Raw genomic sequence first — 12,692 nt, 5'->3', positions numbered from 1 at the left:
AAAGTACAGTCATAATTGTTTCTTTAACTGTGATATACCCAGCTGTAATCATATGCTTAAAAGATTCAAATATCTTTTAGCATACAACCCTGCAGGCACGTCTGTACTGCCAGAGCACCTCCAAAAACAAGCTGTCCTTGGAAAGACAAGGCCACACTTACCAGTTGTGTGTCAGATGCACATAGTGTTGGACGTGAGGTTAGCCTGTTGCTCTGTATTGCTGTGTTTGTCTAGCGAGTCGCGTCTTTCTCTGAGGCTGGCTCCTGCGGTCTGTGTGAAAGTGAAAAGAACAAAAGAGAGAGAAAAGGGAGAGACGGAGAAGAAGGCAGCATGATTCTTCTGAACATGAGGAAAACCCACGCACCCATAACAAGTGAACATAGCCAAAAATCAAATAGCTGATTTGCGGATGTGCTTAACAAACCATCCGTCATTACATTGACAAGATCTGTAGCGTCTGTTCTAGTAACAATGAGCTCAGTACAGAAACAAATAGGGGACAGTTTAACAGAAGCAACCTTAACAAACACATTTTCAGCAAACATTCTTTCACAGGTGTGACCGTCAGAACACCCGAGCATCTCAACTGCAATACCAAAGAGCTGTTACTACATATTATGTATTATATAACTCAGTTGTCCAGTATTACTTATCCTTATTGCTCACCTGATTCAAAAATACAGTAATCACATTTTATTTACACCTACTTCAACCAATCAGGGACAAGGACAACAAGTCTAGGCCTGCAGGTAAATTATTATGATCATTATTGATTAATCTGCTTAACTAATCAGTTAATCATTTGGTCAATAAAATGTTAGAAAGTAGTGAAATCCTTGATGGCCATGGCAACGTCTTCGAATCGGTTTATTTCAAATAATGGGGCATTTATTTAGTTTACTATCACATGAGACAAAGGAAACAGCAAGAACCAGTTAATTTAGGAAATTATGCTTAAAAAATGACAATTAATTGATGTTCAAAATTGATTTTCTGTCATTCGAAAAATCCATGAAATTGTTAAGTTGTTTCAGCTCTACTTGAGCGTTATATAAATCTGAAACCTGTACTCCAAACTCCACTGGCACTGTCAACAAGAGAGCATGAGCAACCAGTGTGCTGGTTTTTATAACAATCATGAAAAAGTTTTTTTTTATTAATTCACTTATAGGAAAAACTGACTTAAGTACTCAAGATTTACCAGTGTGCATCCACTAAGCCCCACCCTGTTTGCAACTGACTTCATCATGCATCAAATGTAAATCCCATCTTTGAGCCCTGCCACCAGACTTATACAGACTTCACCAGATATGAAATGACATGACCTCCATTAGCCAGTAGGTGTCTCCCTACTCTAAGAGATAAGGTGTGATGACTGTGTAGGACTCTGGCCGGCTGTAGACAAAGTGCTGCTTGCTGGCAGAAAGTAGTTGGCCTTTAGCCATCAGGTAGGGGGCTAAGATCTTGTCATCCCCTCCAGGTTGTTATCATGCTGGATAGCGGGGCAAAGCTCAAAAGCAGAACAAACAGTGGATTAAGATTCCCCCTATCCAAAGTAAACTTTAAACCTTTGCTGACACAAGCCTATACATTCCTTCAAAGATCACATCAGACCAACAAAACACCAGCCTAGAGCTTCACTTGTTGTATAACAGTCCTGCAACGCATGTTTCTACTAGGAATATAGAAGCTCTTTGTACACAAACCTAACAGGGACCATCTTCCCATCCTATAGTCTGTGTGTCATTGTCCCAACTACACACCCTGAGCAGTTCAAACACCCTCTGGCAAACAGCCTGTTTGTGCTCGCCTGCCGTCAATCAGTTTGCCCCCTGAGCTTCCTTGTCAGTCATGATCCCGAGCATCCTGGACTAGTTTACATCTCATTACCTTACAGCTCCTTACGACGCCCACGCCTCCAGCTATGCTACTTCAAAAAAAAAAAAACACAGAGAGAGACAACACCCCCTCCTTCTGAGTCACTGCCCTCCCCATCCAAACCCCCCCTCCCCCCCTGCCTCCCTCCTCGCCTCCCTCCTCCGTCTGCTCTTGGCAACATCCATGCACCTCTAACCAGGGAGCTGTGCTGAAATGTGTTGTGTTTTGGTGACATAATTCCATGTGGTGGAGTCCTCATGCATCGCTCCGTTCAGGTCCAGGGGATGTTTACAGGCCCATACTCATGTCAGCAGTGATAAGGTATAGGTGTGCGCTAGGGAAGGCTGAGAATGTTAGGACGGGCTTACAATGTTTCGGCATCGCTGGGATAAGACTTCAGGAGGACATGACAGGGATTAGAGGCGGAAGCCGAGAATAACAGAGGAAGAGTGACAGAAAGTGGAATGATTCATGTTGGAGCTTGTAGCAGAGGATGTGTCGCTGGTGAAGCTAAATGTGACTCATTACACTGTGTGGCAGGTGCTGTTCAATCAGTCCTCTCCCTCCCTCCATTAGTGTTACCCAACAGCTTGACATCCACATACACAGCAGTTCAAACACAAAGAGGCGCTGGCAGCCTAACAGGCCTTGTTACTGACGGGCACAATGTGAAGGGTTTTTTGTGTGTCGTCATGCACGTGCCGGCGTATTTGTGCATGTGACAACGCATTCCTCATCCCGCACTGACCCTTTACATTCCTGTCTCCAGTGGTCCGGAAAACAGGTCTCCACCACCTCCATTCGGCAGGTCCTCTGTCCTCCTTTACGCTGCTCATCTCCTGTCCTTCCTCTCCTCACCTTAACCTCGTTTTACAGCAGAGGTATCAGTCTTTAAACTGTGGAAGTCTGTTTGTACTCGTGGACGGTAACCATATTTTCCAGGAGGTAAACAAATCAAAGAGCATATACTGCATATGGGAAGAATAATTGCAAGTGAGTTGCAACTGTTTTTATAAGCAATTTTATTGAATTTTCAAGCAGAAAATCTGCTTTTCTTTGTAATCACTAATCAAGCAAATAATTAGCAGATTATTTGATAATGGAAATAACTGTTGCAGTACTAATACTACTACCAATACCATCATAAAAACATTTTAAACAGGTGAGACAGACTAAACACTATCTGCATGGATTAGTAAATTACCAAGGAGCATGGCCAATATTTTTAGGAATATTGATTCCATCCAAAATTGGTATAATATGACTTTATTGGTGGTAATACACCAGTAAAAATGCTTTCCTATTACCTTTGTCTTTACTACAATTGTTCCGGTACCTGTATTAGAAATTCCTCCGATACTACCTAGAATGTGGTATCTGCAAGAACGCCTGTCTGTACAACAATTCGATATAATGTAATTTACACAAAACGGGGTCCTGCTACATCTGAGCACTCTCCCATTAGCCTTTCCCCAGGATAGTTAAATATCAGCCTGCCCTACTCTGACTGAAAAGGTTTAACCAGAGCCAGAGCAATGATGATAATCATACAGGCTCAGTAGTATAGGCTTGTTAAAATATTTAATGTATACCTATTTTGTAATGCACATGTATTGTATCGGCACTTGGTATCGGCCGATACACAGAGTTCAGGTATCGAAATCGGTATCGGTAAGGAAAAAATGTTACCAGAACTCTCACTTCTTGATCAAGATCTGTGACAGCAGCTGTGATGCAAGATGTGTTATGGCACTTTCATCATGTATTATTCTGTGGTAGCCATAACAAAACTGTGGCAGTGCATCACAGATGGCCCTGTAAAGTGGAAACACGGCAAGAACCTGGCATTCAAAGACACAGCGCACCAGACTGCTCCAACACTTAATCTCATCTACTTTTGTATACATGTTTACTCAAATACTTCTTCCATCTCTGTCCCAACACAAGGCACAAGCTACCACAAGAACATACACATACATAAAGGATTAGTGTGCGTTTAGTGTGTGTGGAGGTACAGAATTGTACCTAAAGTGAGATCAGGGCACAAGAGGTGAGACTGCGAATGAAGGATCAGACATGTGACATTTGTGTAACGTTCAGCATTAACAGAGTGCTGTGTGACTGCAACGGCTTTGACAACTTTGCCAGCCCCTGCCTGCAGCACCGCAGGCCTGTCTTTGACACATAGCAGCCCTGCACGCCTCGCTTCTCAATCTGCTCCCACTGTGTGTGAGACCACCACAAATGTCCTTCTACCTTACGCTCCCAGCAAGACTCATACACCTAATTATGAACACAGTACTGGAGTCCTGGCCTTCTCGCTGCACAATCCTTTGATAGAGGAGTAAACATTTTTGCGCCACTTTGCTTTATGATAATAATGAAAACGTACCTTCTCTCTGTCACTGTCTGTATACTGCATGCACTGTACAGGCGCGTGCTCTCTGTCTGCCTAGCAGTGACAGGGTTTTTGATGCATTTGAAAAGCATGCCGCAGATGCACCAAAGTCAGGGAGGCAAAGTAGGTCAGTGTGTTGAGCTGAGCAGTGAGGGATGTGGCAGCCCATTAAGCTGTGCCCTCCTCTGCCTCTCTTTAATACACATAGTGTGAATGCCCTGATTGTGTGTGTACTGTTAGGAGCTGTGGGCCTCCAAAGTCAAAGCTGTTCTTTCAGGCAAATTGTCTTTCATATTGTAGTCGGCCTCATTGTCATGTGAAGGGGAGACACTGCACTGGGCTAAACCTGTAAACAAGTTAGGACTTAACCCACTTTAGCATCGTGTTTTTAAAACATTTCCAAGCAGGATTTTTGTATAAGATATGAAATGTGGGGTTTCTCCAATGATCTATTTTGCCCTGTTTTACAGAAACATACAGAAGAGCCTTCCTTCCAACTTTGGTCATATCTGAGCCTGTTAATCACCACAGAGCTAGCCGGTGGTGTTTCAGTAATGCTATGGCATCGAAGACCAGATCGAGGTTCTCGCTTTCCCTGGGCTCTAGTCAAGCCTTCCGGGGAGAACACTATTGATCTGGAGCTAAGAGGGGCCGGATTGATCACACATACTCTCTAATAACCTGCACGTACTCACAGTAACACAGCATGTGGCTGCATGTCACAGCAGTTCGATGTACACTGCTTTCACTCAGCAGGTTGTCTGTTGAGCAGAGGTTGGTGACACTGCCTGCAGAGGGACAATGGTGGGTGTGCCTGTGTGTGTGTGTGTGTGTGGTGTGTGTGTGTGTGTGTGTTGTTGTGTTTGTGTGTGTGTCGTGTGTGTAGTGTGTGTGTGTGTGTGTGTGTTGCTGTGAAGGGACATGGTCTAAGTGCCCCCTTCCCACACCGGCCACTTAACATGCCGCCTGAATGTTCAGATTCCTTCTGGAAAGGCTCAATAACGTGGAGGGAGGCCCAGCTCACGGTTTGTTTGCCGGACCATAAGATTGAATTAAAAGGCTTATTGTTCCTCAAGAATTTCTATTCAGTATTATGACTTATTGTTATTTTCTTTGTTGTTTGCTAAACTCTGGCAACCATGTGAAGTTGAATTACACACTTCTAGAGACTATATCAGGAGTCAAATTCCCAAAAACCAACTGTGATCAAATGTCATTCAGTCTTTTATTGTAATTTTATTTTAGCAGCATCACTGCACTGCTAAAAGCAGTAAATACATCTTACAGTAAATAAAGTACAAAATAATCAATCAATTGTTGAATCAATGTTTTTCCCCGCCCATATCAAAAGCCATGTGCTCCATTTGCTCAAATTTTGCATACAGTTTTTACACTGGTCTCTCCAACTGTTCATCCAAGTTTCATGATTTTAATTGTCATACGTGGAACAGGTTTAATTGTTCTGAGGAAAAACGCCATGGATTGCTAAAAGAAAATAGCTTACACCTAAAAAGGCCCGTCCAGTATACCTCGCCCGAAATGACGTCGCGCCCACCCGCACTCCTCTCCTTTTTTTTTTTTTTTTCCGCTGAGCGGCGCCAAAAACCGGAAAAGCAGGAAAAGCTTCCCCGAAGCAAAGTGCGCCTCACAAGGCAGTCTGTACGATCCTTCAATGGGGAAACACAAGAGAATGCCAAAAAAAAAAATTTCATTTGGCGAGAAAATCCCAAATGAATGTTGAAGAAGAGGAGTCCATATGCCGGAAAATTTGGAAAAAAAACCTCCGCAAACCGATTTGGAAAAATCCAAAAAAAAAGAGGTCACAATTTGTTTTACCCTTTTTCTTCTTTCTAGTGCGTAGAAAATAGCAAGTCCGTAAGCTTTGCTCAGTTGCGCACTCTGTTTCAGGAGAAAGACTGCAACTAGTGCCCCGCGGAAACCACCACGCGCGAAGTATACAATAGTTACGGCCCGCTCCGACTCACGTTGTCGCGCGACAAGGGCACAAAACGCGAGTCTACAAGACGCTTTATACTTGTGTGCCCCGGTTAACACAGAACAGGAAAAGATACTTCAGTGTCTCAAATACACTGACTCTTCCAGACAAGAGGATTGCACATATCTTATTATAGCAGCATAACGCAAAAGAAAATATTTGAATGGTGCCATATCATTTTTACAGTATAAGCATTTTTTTTAGAAAATCAATAGTAATGAATCCAGTGACACCTCTCAGACTCTCACCACCCTGTCACTGAACCAACTGTGCTCTACCCCCTAACACACTGAGCCATCAGTTCATGAATATTTAGGCCTGTCTGTCACTGGAAATAAGCAGGATCTAGAAGGAAAACCAAAGGGCATGTGCTCAAGGGCATAGTGGGTTAAGCAAGAGATGAAGCACAGGAAAGTGTGCATTCAATGATCCAACTCTACTCTCTCTTTGCTCATCATCAGTCCTTGAATCAGAACAGAAATGTGCCAGTAGTCTCAGCCAGCGACAGCATAAAATCAGTCTTTCATTTTAGATGATATAGTCTGGCATCACTGTTTTTCAAAATACCCTCAATAGAACCTTCCTCCTTTTTCTCCTCGCTTGGCTTGCCTGACTTCCTTTATAAGTTAGTGTTTTGATCACATGATGTGCACAGAAGGCCACTAGTTAAGTGTAATGGATGAGCTGAGCTTGATATAACCCACACCCTTCTGGGGAGCGACTGAAAACAAACTCTCAAAAACATTTTTATTAATTAAATAAAAATACAAATGCTGTATAAAGTCATTTATGATTCATTGTAAGACAACTTAACAAGCTATTGCCACAAGGTTTGAAAGAATGTGCTAAAGTGAACTGCAATCTCTTTTAGTGCTTTTTCTTCAACAATGTTGGTTTTCTATGGAGGGGATTTCCTAAGTCGCAAAATACTGCTACATTATAGCTATGCACTGACAAATGAAACGTGTTGAGATGGCCAACAGCCTGTTTGGGAACACTACCGTATTTTAGTGAGTAGTTCTGCTATATTTTCTGTTCAACACAAACAATTCAAATTTGCATTGATAATTAAACACAGTCACCAGGTCTGTCAGCTGGATGGGCATTGTGGTGAAGGGCAGGTCAGCTGATTCCTGTTCTGATCAGCTGACAACAACATACAGAAGACATGCATGTTAACACATAATCAGAAGCACTCACCAGGCAACTAAACCTAGTTTGGTCAGATCTACCCTGTTTGTGAAATTCTACTTCCAGTTCTAAATCTGTGTCGTAGCAGCCGCTTGCACCGTGGGGTGTGATTAGGCTTTTTTTAGATACACTTGCCTCTCTCTCCCTCTTTCTTTCTCCCCTTCTCCCTCAATCCCCACAGCTCTCCCGGTTGATAATTAGAGCCCAGGCTTCTACAGACAAGCAGTTCAGGCCTGTCCCTGCTTCTGTCCTTTCTCCTGGCACATCCCCCAGTGACACAGACACACTTGGTATGTAGAACTCTCACAGACCCAGATAACACCCTTGTTTCAATAGCCAAGGCCTACAACTAGAGGCAGCAGTCAAAGTGAATAAATGTTTAAAAAGGAAAAACTACTCCTACCAAGAGCCAATACAAGAGCACAACCGGTCTTAATAACAGTATCTGATTATCCATCAAATGAACCGAAGTGAAGCAGTGCCAAGCTTGTGAGTAGTGGCATGTGGCAGGGCCCCAGAGCAGCAGGCTGTCACGAGTGGGCAGAGCGACGGCCTACTGTTTGGGAGTATGTCTGTCTGTGTGTGTGCTGGCTTCAGCCTGATTTGTGGCCCAAATGGGAGCAAGCAGGCAACCCAGCCCAAGTTCAGCTCTAGTGCTGAAGACCAGGCGACCTGAGCATGGTGACAGATGAGTGAGGGGGGGAGGAAAAGGAGGGAGGGGAGAGAGGAAGCAGAGGAAGTGCAGAGCTGGCAGCAGCACTGATGTCTGTGGTCATTCCCTGCACGGACTATTAACAAGGAAAGGGCAGGCTAACAATACAAGGCAACAGAGCAGTCAGTCAGAGCAGCCATGTTCGGAGGAAACTGATACAATCTCTATGTCTTCCTCTATGAGTCTCTGAGGATTGGCACAAGTAAAACCCACAGCAGTAAAACCTCCTAATGGAAACAGAGCAAACACCAATTCAGGATGAAAGTGACACTGCATGTCCGACATAGACAAAACCATCATGATGCAAGGGTGTGTGTGCAGATGTGGAAGCAAGAGATAAACAGGAGCCCAAACTACTGCACTACACCACTACATTGGGCCACAAATAAAACCTTCATAGCTGATCATTCAGTGTAACTCTGGTCCAACAGTTCAATAGATTGAAGTCATGATTATCCTCTCGCTGTCACACTCTGCTACAACTTGAACCATCCTTTGGAAGGTAAGTATACATTTTGCCAAGTTGATGAATTGTTGGATGTTCTCAACTTGACAGCATCCAACACCAAAATCAGTAGAATTTGAAAAGGGTCACTCATTGTGCTGAACCCACTAGAAACATAACACTCAACTATTTAGCACTATGCAGCTTTTAGCTCAATGTAGGGTTGGGTAATAAAACAATATACTGTATACTGCAAGATGACAGGTTTGTCAAACAGTAGAGGTTTTGTTTTACTTCCTACTGAGGTAGTTATCCTTTTAATATTTCTGGATGGATCACATCATTACAGCGTCATGAAGCACATTGATTTGCCAGTATAGGTATTTATTTCACTGGATGTTATTTGTCTTGAAACACCCGCATGTTGTTATGGCCATATAAGAACATTTGGTGCCAGGTTTGCAACTTTATTGGGTTAGTTTTACTTCTTTCATCAACTCACACTTTTAATGTTTATCCTAAAGTGACTGCTGATGAGCTGCTAAAGAAGCATTTCTCCACTGGCAGGACATACACTGTAAGCTTCCTCAACTCTCGGGTTAAACTGTGGACACAGCATGCATGCAAGTTAGTTTTGACCTGAGAGTTAAGATTTTAAAATACCAGAGTCATGAAAATGACTCTGTATATATACATATATATGTTGTACATTTAATGTTAATCACATTAATCAATCAGTTGCTATTTTGTATCTTGGAATACTACATCCACAACATGACACTTTACAGCATCAACGTTTCCCCACCATTTAAAAAAAGAAATTAATACCAAACGTGGTCTACGGACTTAACAATGACTTTAAATAATATTTTTTAATTACAAAAAATACATTTACATATTTTAAACAAAAGGTCCTGAGTGTGGGATCTGTGAAATGTCAGGTGTGAACAGACTAACCTTCGGGTTGGGCAGAAATAAGTTTTAGTATCTTGAGTATTACTCTAATTATCCATGGTTTAATGAACAAATGTAATCTAAATGGCAACAAACCGGCAAGTGCAGTGCCAGTGATTAATGTGTCAGATATTAGTTGCATAGCTATCCCCAACATTACAAAGTTGCAGACTGGATGATTGGAAGAACTTAAGAACGTCTTTACTACCTCCAGCTCCTCCTCTTTAACTGAAGTAATTATATGCTAAATGTTCAGTCCAGCCTAACAAGTCTTATTAATTGAATAATTAATGTCAGAGTATACAGAATAACAGACGATTAACTGCACAACTGTTGCATATTTCAGAGTCTGCTGTCTGTACACACGGCTTCGAGTCCGCACTGTAAATATATTATCTAAAGTTTTGGTCACAGCAGATTAGTGCAGACAGAGGTTTCCTGCCTATCTCAATCTAAGGCAGCATGTTTACAGTCAGATAGCCTGTTGTTTTTTCCCCAAACAGGCAACAAGGTTTAGTTAAAAACAACAACAACACAAAACTACAAAAGTGACAAGGACGTTTTGAAACCACAGAGAATATGTGATGCTGACACGGTGTTAACACTTCCTGTAACTGCTTTTTACAAAATAGGGATGGACAATAATATATTGACAGTGTGAAATTTATATTACTGTCTATTATGATAATGAAACTATAACCGATACATAGAGCTGATAATAGGAAACTACAGGTTATGAACTTCTTCAAAAATGTGAAATGATCAGTCAGCTTATCGGCCATGAGAAGAAGTTAATTACCAGCACTGGCTGAAAATGGATGCTGCTGCTGATTCAGAATCCGTTTTAAGTCAAATTGTGATACAAATAGAGATAGAATCAAATAATATGTTTCCTCAGATTCTAACCTCTACTATTTATCGCCTAAACAAAGGGGGTCACTTTACATAACGGCCATAATTACACACTGATTTTGTTAAATCATATTTTTCATTCAACAACTGATGTCCAGTGTTCGGTTTTTAAGCATTTTTTTGTTCTAATGTTCTTCGAGTTATGAAGGTCTTTGAGTCACACTTTAAAAAGGAAACCCTTACAGTTTCTCATTGTTAATGTGTATAAGATAAAATGTGTGTGATTAGTCTCTATTAGAACATAATGAACACAGCCTGCCTTTCTTTGAGTTAAAAGCACTGCTTCAGCAAACTGATGAGTGAGTGTATGAGTAAAACATCCTTACCTCCATCTCTGTCTGCCACTCATACTGTGGTTCTTTCACCTTCACATTGAGGGTACCACAAAGGCAGACATGCAGCATTTCCCAGGACTGGGCCCTGAGGGCTTTTGAGTGAGACACAGACTTAAAGAGACATTGCATGCTACAACCTGACAAACCGTACAATTATGCGAGAACAAACACACACATAAAAACCCACAGTCTTGGTCCAACAATACCTTCTTTCTAGAAAGGACAAACTCTGTACATCCTGGCTCCGGAAACTGGCTCCGGTAGAGAGTAATGGACAAACCCCCGGCTGTATGAGCCTGCTCCCATCAGCCAAATGGCCATAAGGTCTTAACGTTTCTCCAACAAACACTCCTCATTCGATCCCAGTTGCATACACGCGCAGCCATTGTGTGGGAGGATTGCTTGCTCATTGGTCTAGCCAACCTTGCAGTTGGACTGAGATCTAACATCTAACAAGAGGTAGTTTTATGAGGTAGAATGACATTAGAGAAAGTTGGGGGAGCAGCTCTACTGGGAAAAAAACAAAAACAGAGTGCTTCTCATCCTGCTGTTCTGTACGATCCGTCCATTTTTTAACAGTACAATCTCTCAAGGCATCCATTTCCCAGATGCAATACAACAATGAGCTCATCCTCCTCCAACAAGTTATTCTGTCTTCTTTTAGGTTGGCCTACTCTGCTCAGATACTTGACCCAAAAGAGAAGTGCACCAGCCAGTAACGAAACTCAGACTGTGCCGTGTCTTTAAAAGCAAACACACTGTAGGCAGGCTATTGTTAGTTGTATATCCTGTGTATGAATATGCTCTGCACAAGATAAAAGGAAAGCCAAGATAAAGGGAAACTTTTTTGAGTTGACAATATAGCTCTGTGTTTCTGATACTGTTGAACTGAGTATTTTGTTGTAAGATTAGTTTGGATCCAGAGTCACTTTGAACCTGCTTAACTGAGCAAAAACTGAGATAACAGGCCTCCCATACAGCTTAACACATGCTCTCTCTCTCACACACAGCCACACCACACACACCAACACACAGCTGCACGCATGACTTCCCCTCTAACATGGCCATTTGGCCCTGTCTCAGGCCTGATAACACGGTCCATTACAACTTAAAACACAAAGGAGCGCTGGGCAAGAGGAGAAGGCAGAGGAAGAATAAAGTGTCAATTTCCAACAGAACGAGAACGAAAACTGCTGGTCAGAGAGGGACATGAACTACCCCGTACACACACCATACACACAGTTGTTTGGCTCTAAGAGTTCACTAGGGTCAGAGGTCACGGTGGGGAATAAAACAGGACACCCACACACGCAGAGGTCCAAGGGAAAACACAGGAGAGATACGGAAGGAGAAGAGGCAGAAAAATGTTGTTTTAGATCCTTAGATCAAACTCCATAGCAGGAGAAAGAAACAGGCAGATAAGAGACGGACGGAAAGAGCAAAAAAGAAACACAAACAACAACAAATGTCATGAAGACAGCAGAAGAGAGAAGTTTTGCCCTAATCTGGCCATAGCTGCTCCGCAAATATGGGCGAGTACTTGCTATTCCCATCTGATAGCAGCTATGAGAGGATTGATTCTTTTCCTTCTCACACAAGGCACACAACGTTATACTGGTGTGCTTCTTCCACTTAGGGTGTGTGTACGCAGAGAAAAAGGGAGAGGGGGAGAGGGACCTTCATCTACTGGCAAGGGGAGCAACAGCTGAGACTGGAGAAAACAGCTGTATCTCTTCAACGCCTGCGCTGCTCACCCTCCCCCTCTCCCTCTCCCTCCCCCTCTCCCTCATCCCTCGCTCCCTGAAGAGCCCCTCACACCCCTTTTCTGACCCTCCCTCTCCACAGAGCGCATTGGCCAGGCTACTCTGTCT

At 42.7% G+C, this 12,692-nt stretch overlaps 1 protein-coding gene across 4 annotated transcripts in view; it reads right to left on the bottom strand.

Moving 5' to 3' along the window:
- The window catches only part of ralgps2 (Ral GEF with PH domain and SH3 binding motif 2), a gene marked incomplete at its 3' end in the record, with an annotated part of 64,438 nt that overhangs the window by 42,458 nt on the left and 9,288 nt on the right, over positions 1 to 12,692 (bottom strand). For all 4 annotated transcript variants that reach the window (XM_035653164.1, XM_035653168.1, XM_035653167.1 and 1 more), the window contains 1 exon segment: positions 162 to 270.

The sequence above is a fragment of the Morone saxatilis genome, unplaced genomic scaffold (genome assembly GCF_004916995.1).
Source record: "Morone saxatilis isolate NCDOM2014 unplaced genomic scaffold, NCSU_SB_2.0 Contig12, whole genome shotgun sequence".
Taxonomy (NCBI): domain Eukaryota; kingdom Metazoa; phylum Chordata; class Actinopteri; family Moronidae; genus Morone; species Morone saxatilis.
Note: the sequence above shows the minus strand (reverse complement) of the source record. Positions and strands in the feature narration are given on the sequence as shown.